This window comes from Macaca nemestrina, chromosome 15 (genome assembly GCF_043159975.1).
Source record: "Macaca nemestrina isolate mMacNem1 chromosome 15, mMacNem.hap1, whole genome shotgun sequence".
In the NCBI taxonomy this organism is placed as follows: domain Eukaryota; kingdom Metazoa; phylum Chordata; class Mammalia; order Primates; family Cercopithecidae; genus Macaca; species Macaca nemestrina.
The window spans coordinates 101,696,465-101,722,392 of NC_092139.1; the positions used below are offsets into that span (position 1 = coordinate 101,696,465).

The following is a 25,928-nucleotide window of genomic DNA, read 5'->3' on the forward strand; positions in this document are numbered from 1 at the left end:
ACAGGCTGTGTTGGGGAAGGGCATAAAATAGGACAAGAAGCAGACAGTGTGCAGGAAGGGTTTTTTTTTTCTCATTAAAAGAAATCAACCTTGCTCAAGAGGTCAATTTTCTAAAATATAGGTGGTAAATTCTACAGTGTATCTATATCCATGATAACCCTGATGAAGACATGTTTCTCCAGATCCCTAAGTGCTGGGCTCCTATAAAGAAAATCCTAGTGTCAGACATAGAGAATATTAAAGACACCAAATGCCCATCCAGAAACTGTATTGCAGGTCAATGGGGGAGGAGACAGGAGAATCTTTTCAGGCATGTTCCACGTTCTGGACATTGTGCTAGAGATTAGGGATATGAGGGTGATGAGACAGGCAGGTAAGGTCTCTGCCTTCATGGAACCCACAGTGAGGTGCAAGACACAAGAAAGAGGTAAAGCACGCTAACTAGTTACACACTGTGGCTGCGGGGATCAAGAGGAAACCACCACTTTAGATGGGGGTGGGAGGGACAGAGAGATCTCTCTGAGCAGGGGCTCTTTAAACTGAGACCTGAGAACCAAAAAGAAGCAACACAAAAAACAGAGAAAGAAGTGACCAAGACAAAAAGATAGCATGTGAATAAACCTCGAGGTGAGGAAGGACTTTGAAGGTTGGCGTTTTCTAGGAACTGAGAGGAAGCCACAGTGGATGGAGTTTGGGGAGCAAGGAGAAGGTAGTAAGAACTCATATTAATAGATAGGTAGGCTGTGGGAGGGAGTCAGTCCTAGTCCAAGATATTCCTTTAAAAAAAAAAGGTATATCTTTGGAGCATTAGAGGACTAAAAACATTTTTAAAAATTTTGGTGGGCGGATCACAAGGTCAGGAGTTTGAGACCAGCCTGGCTAACATGGTGAAACCCCATCTCTAGTAAAGAAACAAAAAATTAGCTGGGCATGGGGTGGCACACGCCTGTAATTCCAGCTACACTGGAGGCTGAGGCAGGAGAATCACTTGAACTTGGTTGGCAGAGGTTGCAGTGAGCCGAGATTGAGCCATTGCACTCCAGTCTGAGTGACAGGGCAAGATTCCGTCTCAAAAAAAAATTTTTTTTTCAAAGAGTTTTCTATTTACAGATGAGTTGCAAAGATACTACAGAGATCTCTCCAATACTCTTTCCCCAGTTTCCACTAATGTTCATATCTTACTTAACCATGGTACATTGATCAGAACCTACAAATTAACACTGGTACAATACTCCTAACTCCAGATCACTGGAGGATTCTAAGCAGGGAGTTGACTTACTTTGGTTTATGTTTTAAGGAGATAGCTTAGACTACTGTGTGAGAATGATCAGAGTAGGCTGAGACTGGCAATGGGGGACCAGTTAGAAGGCCTGCGCAGAGAAATAAGTGAAAGAAGTAGGGTGTGGCGCTGGCAGTGAGGATGGGGGAAATGAATGGGTATGGGACCCAGGGTTGGATGTGAAACAAGGGAAGAGTGAGGGAGAAGAAAATGATGCCCCCTAAACATCGGACCTGGCAGTAGAACAAATACTAGTGATGTTAGCTGAGACGAGGAAGACTGCTAAGGGGAACCAAGGATGGGAGAGCTGTAGGGAGAAAATAAAAGGTTTGGTTTCAAACATGCAAGTCAATGTGTGATGTCTTGAATTTTTAAGATAACATTCTATGTAAATAATATTGATCATTATTACCACTGGAAGAGTGCCTCAATTAGGGGCCTATTCGGACTTAATACTCCTTTCCAACTCATACCCTTTTAACTAGAAGGAAGTAGTAGTATTAAACATTATTGAAAAGTCAAATGCTAGACTGGATTCCTGTTAATTGGATTCTATTAATTGGGTTCAATCCATAGGATGGCTTTTCGCAATGGAAAAGATGCTCTAGTACGGCAAATATTTGAAGAGATGAACTCTCTGGATTGCACACTGGAAAGGGAAATCAAACAATGACACACAAATCACAGCCTGGGAAGCACCCAGCCAGACGTTGTACAGGGCTCTGCTTCTTATTGGCTAGAGATCTTTGGGCTCAGTTTCCTTACCTGCAAAGTGGAGACAAGAACACATCTTTTAGGGTTGTGCCAATTACAGGACACGACATCGTTTATAAAGTGCCTGGTGCTTGGCAGGTAAATCTTGGTTCTTTACTCCTCTGGAAGATATCCTTGGTTAACAACAGCAACCTCCCGCAATTTAAAAACACTTTTTAATTTTTGCAGTGCTTACATGTACAGTCTAATTTTCTCAGAAATCAGAATAAAATGGAAGTATTTTTATTCTCTTCAAAGCGAAAGAAAACTTCAGAACATAATTAAGTGATCTGAATTGACTTAATTTGGTACAGAATTGAGGGCTCTCAGCATGGGCTGATATCCTTGACCATCACATTAACCTGCGTAGACTCAGAATCTAATGATCCCAACACGTCACTACCCAGGCATCTTAATGTCCTCACTGACCTTTTGCATTGAACTCTCTCTCTTTATCTCATCACCAGTTAGTGGCTTCTCACCCACTTTGGACAGAACATAGGGCATGGAGTGTCCCATGCCCTACACTCAGCCTTTATTATGAGGCAGCTGGTCTGGGGTTGCCATCACTGTCCTAGGGCTCAGGTCACCCCTTTACCTTCTCCTGGAATTCCTCTGCCCCTCTAATTTTCTCCACCCTTCCTTCTGGACCATCAAAAGCCAAAGCTGCACAGGTAGGTATTGCTGCACAGGTAGACATGCACACCTTGTCATACTGCCTGCCTTCACGGACACTCGTAAAACTCTTCTTGTCTCTGGAGTGTGTGTTTCCCAAACTCTCAAGCAGAAGACCTTCCTCTTAATTTGACTGAGGAATTGGAGGCTATTTTCTCAGAGCTCCCCAACCCTCTGTTTCCCTGTCATTCATTCATTACCTTCTTTATCCTTTCAATAATTCCTTCTGTTACTCAAATATTCAGTAGCCTGCCTCTCTCCCTCCATCCTACCTTTCCCCCTCATTCTCATTCTCTCGCAAGAGGTAGGCAGGGTCTTTAGAGCTACAGTTTTTGAAAGTGAGAGGCAGGTGGCTCTCAACTGGTATTTTCAGGACTGGATACATACCAACAAATCCTTAAGGTTAAGGTTCATTCTTCATTCTTCTAGTTACTGAACCCATTTACCTTTCACCAGCAAGTACAATTATTATCTAGAGTATTATCTAGAGTAGAGTTGATTTGGCTCCAATAATGGGGCCTCAGAAATCATCTTGTGCACTGTGTCCCATCCCAGAAATGAGAAAATGGAGGCCCAGAAAGCTGAGCTGGCTCCTTGAGGTCAACAGTGTGACATAGTGAAAGTACCTGAGCTATAGAGTCAGACAGATAGGCACTACACCCTTGCTCGAGCAACTCCTAGCTATGTGTCCTTTGGCAAGTGACACCCTCTCTCTGAACCTCTTTTCTTTCTTTCTTTTTTTTTTTAACGGAGTCTTGCTCTGTCGCCAGGCTGGAGTATGGTGGCACAATCTCTGCTCACTGCAACCTCTGCCTCCTGGGTTCAAGCGATTCCTCTGCCTCAGCCTCCTGAATAGCTGGGACTACAGGTGCGCACCACCACGCCTGGCTAATTTTTTGTATTTTAGTAGAGACGAGGTTTCACCATGTTGGCCAGGATGGTCTGGATCTCCTGGCCTCACGATCCACCCACCTTGGCCTCCCAAAGTGCTGGGATTACAGGCGTGAGCCACTGAGCCCGGCCTCTCTGAATCTCTTTTCTTATTGAAACACAAGACAACCGTACTTATCTTGCAGAGTTGTTGTAAAGAGTTATTCTAAAGAGTGGTTCTAGAGAGCCTAGTGCATTACCTTACAAAGAGTAGTTTCACCCTAAATGATGGCTATCGTTAGCTGAGACCCAAACGCAGAAAGCCAAGCTCTTAGTTCAGCACTTTTCCATTACCCTGAGCTGATGCATACTCAGACTATAAGGCTTAGCTCTGAGGTCTTTTTTCTGTAAAGTCTCCTAGTATTTCCCCTTCAGAGTTAATCTTACCTTTCTTTTTGGCTTATGGGGTTTTCCTTTTACCTCTTTTTTTTTGGCAGTCATTTTCTTCTGCCTTGTGTTATAAGTACCTGTGTACCCTTCTGTCTCCTTCCCTAGATTGCATAGCTTGAGTGCACAGCAGTGTCTATAGATTTTTGTGTCTCTTTAACACAGTAATCCTCAAACTCCAAAGAAGACTAAAAATCCCCAGGGAGGTTTGTTAAAAATGCAAATTACTCAGTCCTACCTCTAAAGCGCTGATTCAATAGGACTGGTCCATGAATATGGATTTTTAACAAATAAAATGTGGGTGATTCTAATGTAGGTGAATCACAGCACTCGGGGAATTATAGCTCATCTACATATCTTAGCATATATGGGGTGCTCTGGAAATCTTCATTAAGTGAATTATAATAAGGTGTACTATATCATTTATCTATTGCTACATAATAAATTACCTGTAAAACTCAGTTGGAGGGTTTTAAGCATGGGAATGACATAATCTCATGGAAAGTTCACCCTAGCTGCTATATAAAGTGTAGGTAATGGAGACAAGAGGAGAAAGAGAGGACTCAGTCAGAAGGGTATTGCAGCAATCCAGGTGAGAGGTGATACGAGAGCTGATGGAGCCTCAGCTGAGGTAGTGGCAGCAGAGGTGGCCTAAAACAACAATGCTTTATTATATGGTTCCTCATGGTTCTGTGGGTTTCCTGTCTGGATGATTCTGTGACTGGGCTGGGCTCCTGTGGCTACATTCAGCTGGAAGGTCAGCTGGGGCTGGATCAGCTGGGCCAGCTGAACTTCTGTCTCCATGGGGTCTTTCATCCTCAAAGAGGCTACACCCAGTTTCCTCACATGGTGGCAGCAGCATTCCAAGAGGACTACCTTCTTTCCACAAGCATTTATGAAGTCTCTCCATATGTCGTATTTGCTGATATCTCATTGGCCAAAGCATGTCACATGATCAGAGCTAATATGGGAGGGGACTATGAAAAAGTATGACTAGTGGGAGCCATGATTCATTGGTAGAGTTGTCAGAGAAAATACAAGATAACCAACTGAATTTGAATTTCAGGTAAGTGAAGAATATATATTTTTAGTGTAAGTATGCCCCATGCAACATTTTAAATCCACATGCTAAAAATTGTTGGTTAATTTTTGTAGTGTAAATATGTCCCAGGCAAGATTTGGGACATACTTACACTAAAAATTATCCTTTGTTTATCTGGAATCAGAATTCAACTAGTCATCTTATATTTTTATTTGCTACCTCTGGCATCCCTATATTGGGAACCATTCATATAATAATCCCTCACTTGCACTATTGTCTTTTTTAACCTTTACTATGAAATTGCTGATTTGGGCTTTTCTGCCTCAGTCTATTCCCAAAAAAAGGAACTCCTCCCACTACTTTTTTTTTTGTTACCCATGTGTACAAAGAAGTACAATGTTTTGAGTTCTCCTACTTGATGTTTTCTGGATTTTCTGAGGCACAGTTTCTCTTTTCTCACATGTGGTATCTCACCTCTTGCATCTCTTCTCCTTGAGATCAGGTTTGCTCCTGCTGTCACTATCATCTCTAGTCTTCCTGAAGCAATTCTTTTCTGCTGGGGCAATACTTTCTTCTAGACACTGTCTCTTTATCTGTTTTATATTATAGATTCCTTTGGCAGTCTAGTGAAGCTTATGGACTCCTTCTCAGAATAATTATTTTAGATGCATAAGATAAAACACGGCCGAGTGCGGTGGCTCACGCCTGTAATCCCAGCACTTTGGGAGGCCGAGGTGGGCAGATCACCTGAGGTCAGGAGTTTGATACCAGCCTGGCCAACATGGTGAAACCCCATCTCTACTAAAAATACAAAAATTAGCCAGGGGTGGTGGTGCATGCCTGTAATTCCAGCTACTCAAGAGGCTTAGGCAGGAGAATCGCTTGAACCCAGTAGGTGGAGGTTACGGTGAGCCAAGATGGCACCACTGCACTCCAGCCTGGGTGACAGAGTGAGACTCCGTCTCAAAAAAAAAAAAAAAAAAAAGATAAAACACAAAGGAGTACCAAATAATTATAGTCAAATTCAGTTACTAAGATAGCTATAAAAGAAAACAAACCAAAATTATGATATAATAATGCATGTGTTTTTTTATTAATGCATTAAATAATAAAAACCTACATGTAGGTGTTCTTTGAAGTAGATGAGTGTAAATGGTATTTCCAGGTATCTGCAACAACTATAATATGATATAAAGATATTTGTGATTGATTTTGGTGACAGAGTCAAAGATACTGAAGGAAATGTCAAATATCAGAGGTTAGTGAATAATGATGAACAAATGTTTTGCTATCTAAATTCATAGACCCCTGAGTTCTACCCACAGCTCCCCAAAGTTTTTAGGTTAGGAACCGCTGGATCTGGAACAATCTGAATCAGCCCTCTCCTTTCTCTGGTATTCTTCTGCCTCTTGTAACGGAAGCATCTCATTTCACTTTAAATTACAACTGATTAGCTACAGTTGAAAGCATCGCAAAGCAATTATAAGTTACACATTTAGACTTTTAGAAAAATTAGTGGAAACTTTGGAGACATTAGCCAGAGAATGAAGTTGAGTACACAGTGAGTTTTTCTGTCCATTTGTTTTCTACCTATTTTAGGGACTGAGGCTTTCCAGCTTAAGCTCTCGAAATTAATGCAAACTGTGATCTGTAATTTTAGCTTATGATTGTTGTTTGAACCAAATTGTTCTTCTGCCTGATATGGTTATTGATTATCATATAGTTATTTACTCAACATCATTTTCTCTGGAAGTGCTCCCCTTGCTCTGTGGAGATGACATCACTGATCGAATGTCCTTCCAGATGGGGTGATTTGGACTTCTCTGTCCTATTCAGCTGCTGAAGCTCTTGGCTTCAGGATACCATCCTCTCCTGCCTAGACTCCTACCTCACTAGCTTTCTCATTGTCCTCTGCTGACTTATTATCCTCTAACTGGTTTCAAAATAATAGACTGTCCCTGGGCTTAGTTTAGGCTTCCTGTCTTGTTTGTATCCTTTCCTTGAGTGATCCAATCCAAGCCTTTGTAAACTATGTATTTGGTGATAATGCAGAAATTATCTCCGATCCTGACCTTCCCATGTTCCAGATTCCCATACCCATCTGTCTGTTTCACATGTCCAGTTCAGCAGCCTATGAATATCTGAAGTGTAACATCAGCACAGTTACCAACTTTACTCTCCAGCTTGTTGTTCTTCTAGATATCTCAATTTCAACATATGTCAACATTATCCATACAGTAGCTCAAGCCAAAACAATGAGAAGGCATTCCAAATTCCTTTATTCTCAGTTTAAGGGAGCTTAACCCCCAACAACAGCAAATTCTGATGGCTAACCCTCCCTCCAGAACCTGACCACTGTTTACCATCTCCACTGCCACTCCCTCTGCTGAGGCTCCACCATCCCTAATATCACCTCTTACCTGGATTGCTGCAATAGACTCCTGACTGATTCTTCTCCTCTTGCCCCTATTACTTACTCTTTATATAGCATCCAGAGTGACCTTTCAATTAGATTATGCCATCCCCATGCTTCAAACCTCCAATCACTTCCCAATGCCCTTAGAGTAAAATTCCCACTCTTGGATGGTCCATGAAACTCCACATCGCCAGTTCCTGCAGACCTTTTGGACTTCAGCACTTACCACTTTGCCCTCACTAACTGAATTCCAGCCACACTGGCTATCCTTCTGTCTTTGAATGTCCCAAACGTGTCACCTGCTCAAGGCCTTTGCACTTGCTATCCTATCTTCCTAAAACCATGACATGCTCATCATTTTTCTTTGCTCATGTTTCTCACCATGCAGAACTCAGCTTGTTGCCACTTCCTCAGTGATGTCTTGACCTCTGAGCAGCCTTATCAGTCATTCAACATTCCATTGTTGGGTTTGGCTTTTCCATAGAACTTAACACTAGTTTGAGTTTTGTTGTTCATTTTCATGCTCACTTGTCTACTGACTGTCTCTTCCCTTGAACACATGCTCAACAATAGCAAAGCTTTTGTGAAATATATTTACCCTTGAATCTCCAGCACTTAGAATGATGCCTGACATATGACAGTTGCTCAATAAATACTTGTTGACCAATTTGGAAAATGACTGGGCTACGATACATATCTTTTGTTCTCTGAGTACCCTTGATGACTGAACCATCAGAGTTAGTGTGGATGTTAGGGATTCTTATCTCTGACCAAGACACACAACAGTGTTGTTGGGACCATTTGTGAATTTTATCCAAAGGCTTGTCTTGAAATTTGGTACACGTTTATACCCATTATGACTTTATATATTCAGAGACTATTTTTTCTCTAATTCGTTGATTTACTTATTTTCCTTTTATATATATCATTTTCTTTTTATTTATTTTTATTTTTTCTTTTATTTATTTAATTTTATTTTTAAGATAAGAGTCTTGCTCTGTCACCCAGGCTGGAGTGCATGGTGCAATCTTGGCTCACTGTAACCTTTGCCTCCCAGGTTCAACCAATTCTCTTGCTTCAGCCTCCCAAGTAGCTGGGATTACAAGTGTCCATCACCACACCTGGCTAATTATTTTTGTATTTTTAATAGAGATAGGGTTTCACCCTGTTTGCCAGGCTGATCTCAAACTCCGCCTTGGCCTCCCAAAGTGCTGGTGTTACAGGAGTGAGCCACCACACCTGGTCTATCATTTTCTTTTTAAAATTCAACCTTTACTCTGTGCCTTTACTGTGGCAGACATTGGGAACTGTTAAGGCACTATGTACCCTCATAAACTGCTGTAGGAAGAGGACAGGGAAATCCCAGTTGTTGGGTTTAGAACCCACTCTGAAGATGGCTTTTTGGAAACAGTGGTGAAGAAAGTCGGATAAAATTCCAAGGCAGGAGCTGGAGAGAGTCAGACTCGGTTGGGGCAGTGGGCAGGGAGCTATTCTAGGTAGAGGAAGAAGCACATGTGAAGGATTGGGACAGTGAGTATCTACTGTTTCTAGGAAATTGTAGGACATCCATCAGGTCTGGAGTTTATCCTGGTGGAGAGAGTTGTAAAAAGAGACAAGACTGAAGAAAGAGGCCAGAAGAGGAGAGAGCATAAGGAGAACAAAGGTAGTCATCAAAGATTTATCAATAGAGAAAAACATACTCATGTTTGCATTTCAGGAAGATCATTCATAATTCTTGGATGATGGCTTAGAGGGGGTGATGACTGAAAATAGGGGAGTTATCTGTTCAGGTCTAAAATTTGGGACAGGAGGTGGGAGAGAGGACTCCTTATGTCAGTTCCTGGAGTAAGAAGCAATTTGGGACCTGTAATAAGGACAATAAAACACTGGATGCCTACCATTCTGCTAAGTGCACCAAGTGTGGAGATATGTGTGACTCATTTTTATGTCTGGGGCACTACCCTGGCCAAATTATTTCTCATATTCTATGATTAGACAAAGAGAACTTTTAAATTTTTAGATTTTTCTATCTTCGGTTACCTCTCTCAGTTGATCCTTTAGTTCTATTGCATAATCCAATAGCAGTGTCAGATCCAAGAGAAGTTCTTCTTCAAAGGTTTTGTTTAGTTTCTTTGTTCTCTTCTTTCAAGATCCAACTGCCTTATCCTTTGCGCCCCCCTGCTCCTGGTTACAGTAAACAACTCTCCGAGTGGTCCTTATCTACAGAGCCCACATCTGCTACTCTATAATTTACCTACCCCCGCTGTAACGGCTCTTCCCACCAAAGCTGTCTGTCGTGTTAGCCAGTTGGGTTCAGTTTAGATTGTGCGGTCCAACTCCAGCCAGGGGAGACAGGACACAGTGGTAGGGACAAGCTGCATTAGGAATAAAAAAACCCTTTCCCTCCTTTGTTCAGTGTACTCTCATGGCAGTCGGCCCTGCAAGAAGCACCCTTCTACAGAAGTAAATTTGCCTTGCCGAGAAATCTTTTGTTTGAGTACTTGTTTTCTTTGTGACTCCAAGCTTTACTTCCAACAGAAGGAAGCTCTTTGGTTCCCAAACATTTTTACCAGTCACCAGGCTGTTCTCTGAGTAACCTCTGAGTAATAAGGGGTTTACTGATATTCCAGCCATTAAACTGCCTCTGTATGACAATTGAATTATGTCATATAATTGCCCCCCAGGTTGAGGCCAGGTCTGGTCCTGGATGGGTACTGGTATGTATAGGTGGGAGGGCTGAAATGGGGCAAGAGAAAGGAGGGAGCCCAGGCCTGGGGGCATGGCTGCTGCTCAGCAGGGGTGAGGAGTAGGACAGCCTGGCAGGTAGCCAGGGCACCTCCCTTGCTGTAATTGCCAAGTGTCAAGTGAATAAGCCCTTCCACCTGCTGGGAAGCGAACATTTGACAAAGAGACTCAGGAGCGGGAGGATAAATGGTACCTGTGCAATGTAGGCCAGGAATGCTCATAGAATCTATTGTTGAAAGGGACTTTTAAGATTCATGTATCCAGATAAATGCTCCTCATCTTGCTGTACTTGGAAAAAACCAAGGCTGTGGGAGGGAGGAGGGAGGAGAACTGTCAAATTCACAGAGCTATTGAATAGCAAGCTTAGACTCCTGCCTCCTTAGCGTAATTTAAGGAAAGCAAGAAGCATTGTGAAAGGAGGATGGGATAAGATGCTAACTATATTCCAGAATGGTTAGGATATTTGGTCTTGGTATGGGTCCTAGGCAGGCAATGATAAATTCCTGGATCATACTCAGATCTTTGTTCAAATGCAAATCAGCCTGGACTTCCTACCTGGGTCTCAGTTACATCTATCCAGTTGCTTCTGTATAATTTCTGCATGACTTTTTCACAATCACCTTGAGCTACTTGTGGTGGTCTGGCACCCAGCATTCATTCCAAACTCCTAGAGTACCTTCCTATACTACTGAGACTGGAAAACTAGCAATATGTTATATTAATTTTACTTCCCAGACTTCCTTGCAGCTGGCATTGCAATGAAATCAGGTTCCACCAATTAGAGACACTTTCATGAAATTTGGAAGGTAAAGGCCATCTTCCTGCTTCAGTAGCTGAAAGGTTGGATTTTTCTTCCTAGGGGTTCCAGGCTCCTATCACTGCCTTCCAGGATGTGGAAAAGCTGTTGCTGCTGAAGGGGCAGTAAGAGTGACTTCTCAATCCTTGGGTCACAATGACAATGGTGTATTGTGAAAGTCAGTGGTCCTGGTTGTGGCCTCTGGATTTTCCAGGTTCCTGATTGTGGCAGAGGTAGAAGTTCCCCCAGCAGGCAAATTCTCACTCATTCCTAGAGGCTGAGCATGGGATATGTTTCCTCAGTTCTTCCAGTGATTTTCTAAGTGCCTGGGGTACATTGTTTGCAAAAAGGGCCACAATCCCTTCTTCCTCTTCATATCTATGCCTATTTACAATGAGGCTTTGCAGCTCATTCCATCAAGAGGTAGTCTGTTTTTCCCACTCTTAGAATTTGGGCTGGATGGCCAGGCTCACCGGTTCATGTTTGTAATCCCAGCACTTTGGGAGGCCGAGGTGGACAGATCACGTGCAGTCAGGGGTTCAAGCAAGTCTGCCTCAGCCTCCCAAGCACGTGCCACCACACCCAGCTAATTTTTGTATTTTTAATTGAGACAGGGTTTCAGCATATTGGCCCAGCTGGTCTCTAACTCTTGACCTTAAGATCCGCCCACCTCAGCTTCCCAAAGTGCTGGGATTACAGGTGTGAGCCACTGCGTCCGGCCTCCAAAATCCTTTATTTAGCCAATCCCATGTTGAAGAATATTTAAATTACCTTTTTCTTTTTTTTTTTTTTTTGGTCACTTGCATCCTTTTTCAACATCCCTCTTTTTACCTTAACTCACTAGAAGCAATACATCTGTGAGGCCGGGCGCGGTGGCTCACACCTGTAACTCCAGCACTGGGAGGCCAAGGCGGGCGGATCACGAGGTCAGGAGATCAAGACCATCCTGACTAACATGGTGAAACCCCGTCTCTACTAAAAAATACAAAAAATTAGCTGGACATGGTGGCGGGCGCCTGTAGTCCCAGCTACTTGGGAGGCCGAGGCAGGAGAATGGCATGAACCCGGGAGGCGGAGGTTGCAGTGAGCCGAGATCACACCACTGCACTCCAGCCTGGGTGACAGAGTGAGATTCCGTCTCAAAAAAAAAAAAAAAAAGAAGAAGCAATACATCTGTGAAAACACTGATTCAATGGCTACATATACATATTTTATATATATATATATTTGTTTTTTTTTTTTTTTTTTTTGAGACGGAGTCTCGCTCTGTCGCCCAGGCTGGAGTGCAGTGGCCGGATCTCAGCTCACTGCAAGCTCCGCCTCCCAGGTTTATGCCATTCTCCTGCCTCAGCCTCCCGAGTAGCTGGGACTACAGGCGCCCGCCACCTCGCCTGGCTAGTTTTTTGTATTTTTTAGTAGAGATGGGGTTTCACCATGCTAGCCAGGATGGTCTCGATCTCCTGACCTCGTGATCCGCCCGTCTCGGCCTCCCAAAGTGCTGGGATTACAGGCGTGAGCCACTGCGCCCGGCCTATATTTGTTTTATATATATGTATTTGTTTATATATATGTTTTATATATATTTGTTTTATATATATTTGTTTTATGAGACAAAGTGACATTGTGCCTACACCTTAAGAGGCCTCGTGTGCATTTTCTCTTTAGCAGCTCTTCCAGGAGTCATGTGCATTGCCTGCTAAGTGATGAGAAAGATGCGGCCTAGTGATCCTCATCACCCTCAACCAGTAGCCAGTCAATGCCCAGAAGCAGAGATGCTTTAGCTCATTTACAAGTGACCACAGACAAGAGTGAGGCCAGCCAAGAGCAGAAGAACTAACCATTTAAGCCCAGTTCAGATCAACAGCCTGTAGAACTGTGAGCTAAGCAAATGGCTCTTACTATAGGCCACAAAGTTTTGGAGTGGCTTGTTATGTGGTAAAAGATAACTGAGAGAACACATAATTCTGGGAATTACGTCCATTACTGCTTAAAATAGCTAGAGTGCTTGTTGCCTGCAATTGAGCCTTGCCTATGATACACTTAAATTCAGCATTTCCAAAATCAAGCTCATCCATATTCCCTGACTGAACCCTGGTTCCCTTCTGGTGTGTTTGCCTTGAGTCATTTGCAATTCTTTCTTCTCCTTTACTGTTGGTATCTGATCCATAACCAAGATTTGCCATTTTTATTTCCAAAATATATATTGTGTCTGTCCCCTGTCCACAACCACCCTTATCCACATCACTTTTATTTCTTGCTTGGGTTACAATAGCCTCCCCATTGGTTTTCCTGCTTCCATTCCTGTCTATTCCTAGCTCTTCTCTACAAAGCAGCTCAGTGGATATTTTTAAAATGGAAATCTGATTGTGGTCTACAAACCCCTCCAGGATGCTCTTCACTAACATTACAAGGCAGCACTTTTACCTTGTCTTTCCAAGCTAAACCCTCTCCCTTTCCTTTAGTTTCTATAACCTTTTTTTTTTTTAACCTTTCCATCTGAAGGCCTTTGCATATGCTATTCCTTATGCCTGCAATACTTTTCTCCCTCTTTATCTGGTTAGTTAATACCCAATCTTCAGAGCCTAGCTTGAAAGTAATTTGGCAGACAAGGCCTACAGTGCTCCCTCTATACAAGCATATAAACGGAGACAAGGTCAAATCCTCCCATTGTATGTTCCAATGAAACTTGACATAATTGAAAGTTAATAATAGCTTTTGTCATTATTTCTATACTCTCTTTTTCCTCTTCCAGGTTCCTTGAGGGCAGGGACCTTGGTTACTATTTATTCTCAATAGTCAGCAAGGTACAATTTGGAAAGGAGACACTCAAGAAATGTGTTACATGAAAGAATAAAGCACAGGCTCATCCCTCAGGTTGGCTGCTGTTTAGGAGACACTTTGATGCACAGAACTCTCACTTGGGTGCTTACTAATACACAGATTGTCCTGGGCACTGTCTCCTTATGTTCTGATCCGGCAGGCCCAGGCTCATATCTGGGTATCTGCATTTTCAGCATGATTTCCAGGGAAATCTGCATGGACTTCACTTGGGCCAAAGATCTAGACATAGGGTTTTAAGGAAACGTGTAGGATTTCCTCATTTGTTCAGTAAGTATTTGTGATGCACCTGCTATGCCTCTGGGTGTTTGGAGGATGTGTAAGTCATGGACCCAGATTTCAGGCATTTCATTTTAACTGGGAAGTTGAGCTTTTCAGCGTCAAGCATTTAAGTGGATGGCATATGATGGGATTTCCTAAGAAGAGCTTTCTTTTATGGAGCAGAGATGTATGCGGAAGGGAGAAAGCAAAGCTCTTAAGAGGTTAATTTCTCTCTTGAGGCTTGGGAGGAAATGTGGCCTCCTGGGAAGAACCCTGGCTTTGGTGTCTCCATGGTTTGGCATTCCATCTCTTCTTGAAATAACTGTACAACTTCAGGGAAGTTGTTTTACATTTTTTGAGGCTCAGTATCTCCAGTCCATAACATGAGGATGAAGGCAAGAAAATGATTTCTATCTTACAGTGTTGTGTGAGTACTAGAGATATTAGAGGTAATGTACTTGGCCCAAGGCTTACACTTATGGTGAGTCCTCAAATGGTGAATTGTGTTATCGTTACTGAATCATCAAGCCGTACATCACTGTTGCCCTGCCTAATTGTAACTCCAGGCTTCAGTGTGAGAGAAGCTTATATGACTAAGGAGAGGGGATCTGGGTTTAAATGCTCACCTTGCCACTTATTAGCTATATGACATTCACCACATGCTTTGCATTTGGGATCTCAGTTTGTTCATCTTTAAAAGGGGTGAGAAGATCTACCACATTTTCTTATAAACTGAGTTAAATGGGGGAAAAAAAAACTTAGGTAAAGAGCCAGGCATAGTGTCTTGAACATATGAAGTGATCAAAAAACACACATTTAGAAGCTTCCAGGACTGAGATTAAAGGAGTCCTCTCCGGAAGGATTATCTACCTACTATTCAAGAAAGGGGCTCAGGAGTCACAGAGAATAAAGTAAACAAACATTAACTAAAGACCATGTCTCTGAGAAATTTATGAGAATCTGGGAACTTGTCAGTGAAAATACAAGGTTCTTTTTTATAAGAGATACAAAATCTAACCCTAATCTGCTTGAGGAAAAAAAAAATTTAAACCTTTTGCATAACTGATGTCTTATGCAATTGACAAGTTCAGGAGCGGGGATAGCTTCAGGCATGGCTGTACCCAGAGGCCCACATGGTCACTGTGATGCAGTCATGCTGTCCCACCTCATCTTCTGCTTTTGAATCCATTGGCAGGCTCCCCAGTGGTGGTGGCAAAATGGTTTCCATCAGCTCCTGGCCTTCATCCTGTTCTCCCCCCAACTTAGGCAGAAGGACCATTGCTCTTCCCCTACCTTTAGGATAAGTCCTCAAATTAATGATAATTGGATTGACCTGGGCCATTTGTCCACCTGTGAGCCTATGATGATGAACAGAAGGATGGAATAGCATGATTGGTGCAGGCCTGGGTCTCATGCCGACCCCTGAATCTAGTGTGGCTGAGGCTAGCTAGACCCAGATCCTAAAGACTCAGAGTTAAGGAGCAGTGGATTCCCCCCAAATGTGAGTGTTACAATTAGAAGGGGGAATGGGTGCTAGAAAATTAAAAACAACAGATTCAACAAAGACTTAGTTCTTTTTTGTGCTATTATCATTCACCCCTGTCTACTTCTCAGTCCTGAAACCTCAAGAATAAAAAGACAGTGTGCTTGTTTTCTTCCATGAAAATTGGGAGTCAGGACTGTATCCTGATCTGAAACTAGTCTTTGGTGAGAGACAAAGTGTGAAAAATACAGGAAGTTTTGGCAGCTGTGCTGAGGACCAGGAAGCAGGATTAGTCCCCGGAGGCTGTCGGAAGGAAAAAAAGATCCAGGGGGAGTCAGCCTGGGAGAAATTTACTTACTTCAACGGCTTCATTCTTAGACACCAACTGAGCTACCCAATGTCTTCCTTCCAACTCTCACTCTCAGAAAATGCTGCTTATGGATCAAGGCAGCCTTGCCTGGCCTGAGTTCCTCCTCACAGGTCACCTGCTGAAGGGCAACCATCCTTTTCGGAGACATGGCCGTATCCATTGGGTGGCACATTAAGCTACTCCCCAGCGGGGCCAGAGCTATTAAAATAGAATCCATCCCCAGGAAGTGAGCAAAATACATTGACCGGCCCTGCATCAAAGCAGCGGCAGGAGCCAGGTTGCAGCACCAGCAGCCTCCCTGCACTCAGCATTTTCCTCGCAGAAAACAAGATCACCAAATGACTTTCCACATCCTCCCTTTGCCCGTGTACCCCAGAGACTGCAGGCAGCCCTTGCCAGTCCATGCATTTGCTTTATCTCTGTGCTCATCCATTTTTCTTCTTGTCATAGAAAAAGACTTAACAAAACACTCACATTAATAATTCTGATCCCCTGTAAATGGCCAAATCCTCAAGAGAGCACCTCGGCCTCTCTGTCCACATTGCCTCCTCCCCTCTACCATCCTCACGGCAACACAACAACATCTCTTTACGTTTATGTCAGTCCAGAATGGGGTAATAACTTGTAGCTCTATGCATTCTGGTTCCCTCGTTATTAATCATTCCCTACTGAAAACATTAAAGGTTTCTGACTTGGACTTTTGTTTACAAAAACAATGCTGATACTTCCTTAAAGAAGCAATTTCATCAGCTTGTCAAGGAGCTGGCCCTAAAGCAGAGGTCACCCATAGGCGAGGCTACAATTAATTGGAAATCTGAAATGATTGTGGAGCTGGGTAAAAACTTGCTATTATATTGTAAGCTCCAAGGGAGATTTTAAACTGTATAACCCAGTGTTTCTCAATTAGGGCTCAGTTCCTGGCTCCCTAGTCCCCCAGGGAACATTTGGCAATATCAGGAGACATTTTTCATTGTCACAATTCCGGGGTGGGGAGGGGTTACAAGGAAGCTACTGGCATCGAATAGGCAGGTGCCAGGGATGCCCCTCAACATTCTCGAATGCACAAGACAACCTCACCACAAAGACTTATCCAGTCCCGATGTCAACCGTGCCAAGATTGAGAAAGCCTGCTGCGTAGACTAAGGATTAGTTATAATGCGTTCATTAATTCTTTGATTTGTTCATTCATTTAGCACTTGGCTATGAAATACCCTCTGTGTGTCAGGCGTTATTCTAATATCATGAATTTCGTTGTGACTGAGACAGTCAGAATGCCTGTTCCCATGGAGATATTATTTTAGTGCAAAACTCTGGCAATAAGTAGATAAACAAATAAGATGACTTAAAAGGTGATATATGCAATGAATGAATGAATGAATGCAGCAGAGCTAGTTCCATGTCGGACCAGGCCATGTTAGATGGGGAGGTCGTGGGAAGCCTCCCTGAGAGTCAGCAATGTGAGAGCTGGAAAGGGAAAGGCAGCCAGCCCAGGGCGAGGGAAGGCATTTCAGGCAGGGAGAATGGCAAGTGTAAAGGGCCCGAGGCAGAGAAATCTGGGTTTGTTTGGGGAAGAGAAAGAAAACCAACGTGACTAGAAATTCTTGAGTAGAAGGGAGAATGAAAGAGATAAGAAAGGAAAGATTGACCTGCATAGACCATGGGGATCAGAGGTTTCCAACCTTGTTCTGTAAAGGGACAGATTGTAAATGTTTTCAGCTTTATGGGCCATGCTGCCTCCGTCACAACTACTCAGCACTCCGGCCACGGTACAAAAGCAGCCACAGACAACATGTAAATACGTGGGCATGGCAGTGTTCCGATTCAACTTTATGTATAAGATCACATTGGCTGGGCGCAGTGGCTCACGCTTGTCATCCCAGCACTTTGGGAGGCCGAGGCGAGTGGATCGCCTGAGCTCAGGAGTTCGAGACTAGCCTGGCCAACGTGGCAAATCCCTGTCTCTACTAAAAATACAAGAATTCGCTGGGCGTGGTGGCACTCACCTGTAGTCTCAGCTTCTTGGGATGCTGAGGCAGGAGGATCGCTTGAACCCAGGAGGAGGAGGTTGCAGTGAACCAAGATTGTGGCATGGCACTCCAGCCTGGGAGACGGGGATTCTGTTTCAGGAAAAAAAAAAAAAAAAAAAAAAAAAAAAAAAAAAAAAAAAAAAAAGATCCGGTTGTGGGCTGTAGCTTGCTAATTTCTGGTATAAGACTTTGAAGGACACGGGAAAGGGTCCAAATTGTGTTTTAAGTACCCATGGACAATTTCAAGCAAGGAAGAATAATTACATTTTAAAAACTGGGGTTCACAAGAATAACCCAGTTCCTGGCTTTGTGATCTTTGGCATATTATTCTCCCTCTCTAGGTCAGCTTTTCCTCATTTAAAAAATAAAATTGGCTAGTTACCCGCTTAGATTGATGTCAGGAGGTTGACATAGATGGAATGAGTGAAGTGCAGTTTGCAAAAGCGAGTTATTGTGACTGTTAAAAGTGTTTCCACCTGTGGAGGCCCCAAAGCCCTTCCATGTATTTTTACAGCCTTCTAGTATGAGGGATGGCTCTGTTTCAGAGCTGGAGGAACTTCCTGGAACTCCAGGAGGCAAAATTACTCACTTGCAATCGCATAAGGCACAAGCAGTTGTGTTTGGGCTCCCGCTCGCCTGTCTGCATGTTTTTCAGATCAAATATAGACTTAGTGCTCACTGCCTCGTGGGTGCTGCTTCTCTGCTAGTAAGCCTATGTATGAGCTTTATTTTCTTTGCAGAAGAGTCACCTCTCCATGAAAAATGCCTTTGCCTTGCTTATCCTTGGTAAATGCACCCAGCAGTCTGGCTGGTCAGTGCTGGAGGTTGGGGAGAGGTGGGGGTTCAGAACAAGGAACAGGGCAGGGAACAAGATGGACAGGAGCTCAGACCTAGAAACTGGACATGTCCACAAGAAAGGAACTGCCTCTTGGAAAATGTCTAGTGACGCCTTCCTTGCCTCTAAGGCTAAACCTAGTCAGGGGCTCCCTGTTTCTTAGGACAGGCTTGAGAGTGCTTCCGTGGCCCCTATAATCTGGCTCTTAATCATTTTTCTGCCTTACCTCCTATCAGTTACTCACCTTGTGCTGGCCACAGTGCTCTCCAAAGATGCCAAGCATATTCTCTTCTCTGGGCTTTTGTGTGAGCTGCTCCCTCTGAGTTACATTTCCTCTACCTCTTTCTTGGTCTGGTGACTTAACATAAGTCTCTTCATTCACATTACATCCTCAAAGTAGTCTTCGTGATTAGCTTATTTTGAATTGCACCACACCCTTCCCACCGCTTTCTATCCTTTCATTCTGCTTTGTTTATTTACTTATAGCATATCATATTCCTAGCTGGTATTATATTCTATGTTCATGTGTTCACTGTCTGTCTGTCTCATTAGAATATAAGTCACCTGAAGGTAGAGATTCATCACGTACATGGCTGCATTCCTACCTCCTTCCAAGTGCATTACACATTGTAGGCGATTAATACATTTGTGTTCAATGAATGAAAGACCTTTAGTTGCAAAGGGACAGATGCCAGGCAGATGGTCATTAGTGAGCTAGTCTGGCAGGAGTTGAGCTCTAGCAGGTGGCAGGAGCCCAGCAGTATAAGATCAGAGTATACATAATATACAGACTGTATTAGAGTAACACCAGCTGTTAAAACAAATAAACTCCCATATTTCAGTGACTTAAGACAATGTTTACTTCTCACCCACATAACACTGATTTTCCTATTCATGGGAGACTTTTCTCCAGGTGGTGATTTAGGAACCTAGGCTTCTTCTGTTCTGTGGTGCTGCCATCCCTAAGGACCATGAATTTCTCTGCCTCCAGTTGGCAAATGGGAGAAGAAAGAGTGGAGAAGGTACATACACTTCTCACTCACCTTGGCTCAGAGGAGACCTTCACCACTTCCACTCCACTCCATTGGTGAGAACTGATCACATGTACCTACCTAGCTACAAGGGGAGCTGGGGAAAGTTGCCTCTCACTGGGCAACTGCTTCCCAAGAATAGCTTTATATTAAGAAACACTCTGTACTATGCACCCCAAATGTTGACAGATATTTGACTATCTCTATTAGATAGTCCTAGCTCTTTCATTTCCTTTCCTCTGTTCTACCTTGACAATCTTGCCCAAGCTCTAGTTCCTACAAACAGCCTGTAGACACACTCATGTTTCCCACCCTAAAACCATTTCTCCAGACCCAAAGCCCTTTCAGGCTACTGTCTTCCCTTCATTATTGATGAACGTCTTGAAAGAATCCTTTACTGATTTCACTTTTCCCACATATTATTTATTCCTTGGCTTACTGAAATTACTCCAACTCAATGTCACTAATGACCTGCATCCTCAGCCTTAATTCTGTCTGTCTCCCCTGCAAAAATTTGACACAGTACAGCACATCGTCCTGCCTGGAGTGTATGACCTTCTGAGTCTCGACTCTCCCACAGTTCTCATGTTACCTCTCCCACTGCCCTTTCTCAGTCCCCATTCTGTTGTTTATTCAATGTTGGGGTTGCCTGACTTCTGTCCTTAGGTTCCTCTCTCTCTCTCTCTCTCTCTCCATATATATATATATATATTTGGGATGGAGTCTTGCTCTGTTGTCCAGGCTGGAGTGCAGTGGCACGATCTCTGCTCACTGCAACCTCCGCCTCCTGGGTTCAAGCAATTCTCCCTGTCTCAGTCTCCCAAGTAGCTGGGATTACAGGTGCACACCACCATGGCTGGCTAATTTTTGTATTTTTTAGTAGAGACGGGGTGTCGCCATATTGGCCTGGCTGGTCTTGAACTCCTGACCTCAGGTGACCCCCCCGCCTTGGCCTCCTAAAGTGCTGGTATTACAGGCGAGAGCCACAGCACCTGGCCATTTCTCACCATATTCTGAGACTGAAAATGCCTTGCATGACTGAAACTTTTTGTGTTAGTTTCCTGAGGCTGCTATAACAGATGACCACACACTGAGTGACTGAAAACAACAGAAATGTGTGCTCCCACAATTCCGGAGGCCAGAGGTTCAACAGCAAAGTGTCAGCAGGATTGGTTCCTTCTGGAGGCTCTGAGGGAGAATCCGTTCCATGCCTCCCTCCTAGCTCTTGGTAGCTCAGGCAATTCTTGACATTTCTCGGCTTGCACTGCGTCACTCTAATCGCTACCTCTGTCTTTACCTATCGTTCTCTCTGTGTTGTCTCAAACCTCTCTCCCTTCTCTTAGAAGGATAACAATAATTGGATTTAGAGCCCACTGTAAGCCCGGAATGATCTCATTTTAAGAATCTTTAACTTAATTACATCTGCAAAGACTTTAATTTTACATAAGGTCACATTCACAGACACTGGGGTTAGGACTTGGCCATGTCATTTTGGGGAACGCTATTAACTTGCGACACTTCGTAAATCTGTACCTCTGACACCAGCCTCTCTCCCGGGCTCCAGACCCACATTTCCAACTCCCTACCACATGTCTCCAACCACAAGATGCAGAAGAGCCTCACATACACATGTCCAACCTGGCATTTAGCATTTTTTCTTCTTAATTCTAATCATCCTCAGCTTTCTCTTGTGGGGGATGGCTCACCATCTGTCCACTCTTACAAGCGAGGAGCATGAGACTCATTCTGGATTCCTTCCTCTCTTACCTCCCACCTCCAATCAGGCACTGAGTTATGTTGATCCTCCTGGGACATATCTCCCAAACTCCTCCATCCCCAGCATCTCCAGCTTGGTACAATCTCCATATTTCTCACCACCGGTTTTCCGGTAGTTTCTTAACTAGCTTCCTTCTCTGCTTCCTCCAGTTTATCTTTAAAACTGCAAATAGAGTTTTCCTCCTAAAGACTATGAATCTGATCATGGTAGAAGTCCATAATCTTTTATCTAAAACTTTGAAACTTCCAGAAATTCAGAATCTTTTGGATGGAGGAAAAGCCAGATGTAGTGTATTATGTAGGTCTGGCATTGTACTACGGGCAGTACCCCACACCCAAACATGTAAGAGTGAAATACATGAATATTCACACGAAGAGGGATAAATAAAGACCATAAATAGCCTCCTGTACACTCAGACAGTGTTTGCTGCCAAGTGATTTCATGCCAAACTTAGGAAAAAAACCTTCAGTTGTCAGTTTTTAAAATTTCAAGAGTGTGGATAAAGAATCGTGGTCTTGTACTTTCTTTCTCGAAACTTCTGTAGTTTCTTTTTGTCTCTTTTAGCAGGGTTTGAAAAACTGTGGAGGAAATGAGCTCAGAGATTATGCAATAGCAGGATGGTCTATTAGGTGCCAGGCCTCACCATGGACTAGTAGGCCCATTGGAACCTGATTCCTGCCCACCTCTTGACCTGAATTCACACTGCTGTGTCTCCTTCCTTTTCCCTTTGCCCCACCTCACCCGTAGACATTTCTGTTCCTGAAATAGTCCTGACTCAGGGCTTTGCACATGCTATTCCCTTGTCTTCAATGCCTCCCTTCTATATGCAGCTGGTTTCTTCGCCTCATTCTGACTTCGCCTTAAATATCATCATCTTTTCACTCCATCCTACTAAATATCTCTTCCACTTTCCCCTAGAGAAGGTGATTGACTTCCCACCCATTCTGTAAGTCGAGTTTTATTCCTTATTCCTTTACTATTGTCTACTATTCTTTTCCTATTGTCTGAGTCTGCTTTCATAATACAACAGGAGAGTTGAGTAGTTGCAACAGAGTGTGTGGCCCCAAAGCCAACAATGTTTACTCTTAGGCTCTTCACAAGACATGTGTGCCAGACTCTGCCCTGGATTTACTATAGAGCAATCAGCTATATGATCTTTATTACATTACTCTATGAAATTATCTTATGTGTTAGTTCATTCTCTTCTTCTCTACTGGAATGTGAATTTTATGAGAGTAGGGACCTTGCCTCTGTTTGCTCATGGCTATAATCCCAGGGCATCTGAAGACATTCAATAACATAGTTTGTTTGCAGGACTAAATTGATACCTGCTGGGTATACGTTGTGAGCAAAGTTGGTCTGACAACCTGCTGAGGGGCTCAACCTGCCAAATAGGTACCAGTTGGGGGAGGAAAGAATGGGATCAGGAGGTGGGGTGCATTTTCCATCTTTGGATTTTGGTTTCTCAAAGTAAGTAGCCACCCACCTTCCCATATCTGTCATTTAAAATGTGCCTTAGTTTGTTTTATTTTGCACTGCTATAGCAGAACACCTGAGACTGGGTAGTTTATAAAGAAGAAAGATTTATTTCTTATAGTTCCGGAGGCAGGGGAGTCCAAGATCAAAGTGCCAGCAGGTTTGGAGTCTGGTGAGGGCTTGGTCTCTCTTCCCGAGATGGTGCCTTGAACACTGCAGGAAACTGTTCCTCACATGATGCAAGAATGGAAGAGAAAAGTGAGGGAGAAAGAGAGAGGCAGAGAGAGAGAGAAGAGAGACAGAGAGAACGAAGTGTGTGTGTGGGAGAGAGAGAGAGAGAGAGAGAGAGAGAGACCGAGACCCAAACTCATGCTTTTACAAGGAACTCACTTCCATGATAATGCATTAATTTACTCACTTCTGCCTCATGGCCTAATCGTCTCTCATTAAGTCCCACTTGTCAACACTGTTGCGTTGGAGATTAAGTTTTTAACATATGCTTTTTGGGGGGATGCATTCAAACCACAGCGAAGCCTGAAAATAAAATGCAAAAAATCAATTTCACAGCCCAGCTTAGGATTTAATGGTGCGCTATCTACAATAGGCTATTGAGGTAATGAGGCTCCCAACCTTCTCAAAAGGCTCCAGCAACCACGTGGCAAAAATGCATGCAGCTGGCTCAGGCCTCTTCCCTCCAAGACATCAAACCTCCTTAAAAATCAGCACATTATTAAAATGTTTTGGTTCCTAACACTCCCCTGGCTTTGTTGACTCACATAAATGTCTTTACCACCCCCACAATGGGACTGCAATTGATGGAAGCCATCATCCTTTACATAGTGCTTTCCTGGGTACAAACGATTCTTTACAGAAAAAAAAAAGGACACCAGCTTTTCCCAAATTACATTTTGCTGGATAAATCAATAGCAATGACTTTCAGGCTCAGGAAGTACTTTTGAGGAGCGAAAGATGCTCCCTCAAGTGAAGGTGGGCTGGGGAGTAGGAAGAGGCAGCCCGGCCGTGCTGGGTAGATTTCACACTCAGGCACCATCTGCTGGATGTGGAGGAGAGATGGAAGCATGTCCTCTCTAGAGGCCTCTGAGTAATGGGGATGTGTTATTTTAGAAACGCTGAGCATACAATAACCACTCTTGACTCCTGTCTTTCCCTCGCCGTCCGCACCCAGTACACCAGTAAGTTCTGTAGGTGCCACCTCTGAAATACTTTCTGCCCCATTACCCCCATTAGTATATCTTGGTCAGCCACTGTCAGCTCACACTTGGACTAATGCAGTGGCCTCCTAACTGGTTTTCCTGCATCTACTCCTGCTATAGCTTCAAAAACCCATTCTTGTCAGCTCAGCCAGAGTGATCTCACCAAAACATAAGGCCATCTGTTCTGCTTAAAACCCTCTGATGTGCTCACCATGGTCCAGGAGGCCCAAACAGTCCTGCTGTTGCATAGTCTCTGAGCTTATCTCTTTCTTCACTCCCACCCTTGGGACCCCTTGGTCCCCTTGCCGTACCCCCAACACCCTAAGCTTGCTCTTCTTAAAAGCCCTTCCCCAGGCTGTTCATTTTTCCTGGCCCAGCATTGCTGACTTTTCCTGGCCAGCTGCTTCTGGTCATTCGGATCTCAGCTCAAACGTCACCGCCTCAGGGAGGCTGCTCTGACCTCTTGTCTACAAGAGCCCTTCAGTAATTTTCTCTCATATCTCTGCATTATTGTCTTCATCACACTGATCCCTCTCTAAAATATCCTGTTTCTTTTTTTTCTTTTCTTTTTTCGAGATGGAGTCTCACTCTGTCACCCAGGCTGGACTGCAGTGGCGTGCTTTCGGTTCACTGCAACTCTGCCTCCCAGGTTCAAGTGATTCTCCTGCCTCAAGCTCCCAAGTAGCTGGGATTACAGGCATGCACAACCATGGCCGGCTAATTTTTGTGTTTTTGGTGGAGACAGGGTCTCACTACATTGAGCAGGTTGGTCTCGAACTCCTGTTTCTTTATTTCTGCACTTGCTTCTTATCTCTCTTGCTTTGCTTAATCCTTCAGCCCAACACTGGCTACAATGCTTGTGTGCCCAATGCAGAATAGGCACTTAAGAAATAGCTATTGCAGGTCTGAATGCTACTTACCTAAAAGTAGTAAGTCCCTTATTAAAGAACTGGACACATCCTGATCATTCATTCAGTACATTTCCTGAGTGCCTGCTTGCTGCCAGCCACTGTGCTAGATAAATGCTGCAGGCAGAAATAAGAAGACACAGTGCTGCCCTTAAGTAACTTTTTCTATGGGGTGGAGGACTGATGTACCACTGGTGGCAGGCAGAGGTTTCAGCCTGGTTAAGTGCAGGTTCACAGAGCCATGGACAACAACAACAACAACAACAACAAAAATCTTGCAGAAGCACCCAAGGCTAGAACTTCTATCCTTCAATAGAGTGGAGAAGACTTCCTAGAGGAGGCAGCATTTGAGTTGGGTTTTGTAGGATGATTAGGAGATTGCTGTGAAAAGGGATGGAAGGGATCTAACGACTAGTCAAAACTAAATATAGCAGAAGTAGAAATAACATAGGAAGATTAAGAAGGAGATAGATTTCCACAAAGCTTTGATTCTGTGTTATTTCCAGCAATGAAAAAGAAGAAGAGGGAGAGAGAGGGAGTTCCAGGGAGAGAGGAGAAGTGGATGTGAACAGCCATTCTTTACCATCAGTCTTTTCTACCAAGTGATGGTGATGCTATATTCCTTCAATTAGTTATCCCACAAACACTGAGCAGCCCGGTGTCAGGTGCACCCAGGTGCTGGGGA

At 43.6% G+C, this 25,928-nt stretch overlaps 1 long non-coding RNA gene across 7 annotated transcripts in view; it reads left to right on the plus strand.

Annotated features, from left to right (window-relative positions):
- Window positions 1–25,928, plus strand: part of LOC105493990 (uncharacterized) — a 155,125-nt gene that overhangs the window by 34,966 nt on the left and 94,231 nt on the right. For 4 of the 7 annotated variants that reach the window (XR_011614103.1, XR_011614107.1, XR_003020974.2 and 1 more), the window contains exon 3: window positions 1,856–2,131. The exons of the other annotated variants lie outside the window; for them this stretch is intronic. This is a non-coding gene — a long non-coding RNA (uncharacterized lncRNA). The remainder of the gene's footprint in view (window positions 1–1,855; window positions 2,132–25,928) is intronic. 7 annotated transcript variants of the gene reach the window in all.